Source organism: Danio rerio, chromosome 8 (genome assembly GCF_049306965.1).
Source record: "Danio rerio strain Tuebingen ecotype United States chromosome 8, GRCz12tu, whole genome shotgun sequence".
Classification (NCBI taxonomy): Eukaryota; Metazoa; Chordata; class Actinopteri; order Cypriniformes; family Danionidae; genus Danio; species Danio rerio.
The window spans coordinates 48,739,215-48,740,100 of NC_133183.1; positions in this window are offsets into that span (position 1 = coordinate 48,739,215).

Genomic DNA, 886 nt, shown 5'->3' on the forward strand with positions numbered 1-886 from the left:
AAATAAATAAACAAGGGAAAGAAAACATAGCTGGTCAGTTTAAGATAGGCTATTCCATAAAAGACCTTAGAGGCTAGGGGTCTTTTTGCTTATGATCGCTCTTATGTTTCCCTTTTAAATGTACGGCTGTTGCATAAAATAAGGACATTTCCTTAGTTGCTGCGTCCTGCTTGATGTTTCAATAATGCATAATAATCTATACACCATTTTAAAGACACAGCAGCCAGAAAAAAAGGTTGTCGAGAGTTTTTGTCAAGTTTAAAAGGGGTTTGTGCGTGATACGTGCGCGTTTAGATGCCTGTGTGAGACCGGGCAAAAGCTTTTTTCTTTTTTTATTTCTTTTGGAGATAATACAAAATAGGAATACAACAGAAAGCCTTTACAACTTTACAAATGACGTGTCCACTTTTTTAGGCTCAAAACAATAGTGTCATATCTTGATAAAATAGCATAAGCTATATTGAAATCATTTAAAGGGCACTTATGGTGAAAAATCTACTTTTCAAGCTGTTTAGACAAACGTGTGTAGGTATAGTGTATAGACCCTCATATTGGGGTGATAAGAAGACAAACAGTCACAACCAAGCGGCAACCTCCCGCTATCCCTCAGGAAGTCAATACGGAAGTAACTAAAACTGCAATTGATCCAAAATTCCGCTAGTCCTGGCTGCTCCTGGCTCCAAAATAGAGCAAATTTCAATTGAGCCCACTGTTAGAATGGTCAACTTTACAGCAGAAAAAAAGGTGTTTACAGCCTGGTACAAAAAAAGATTTTGGTTAATACAGCTAATATTACCCTTCATGACAACTGTGAGGGGGGTGAATTTTTTTATAACTCATCCGTTTCCTTTATATTAAGTTTGCATAATTAAGGGAGTGGCCACTT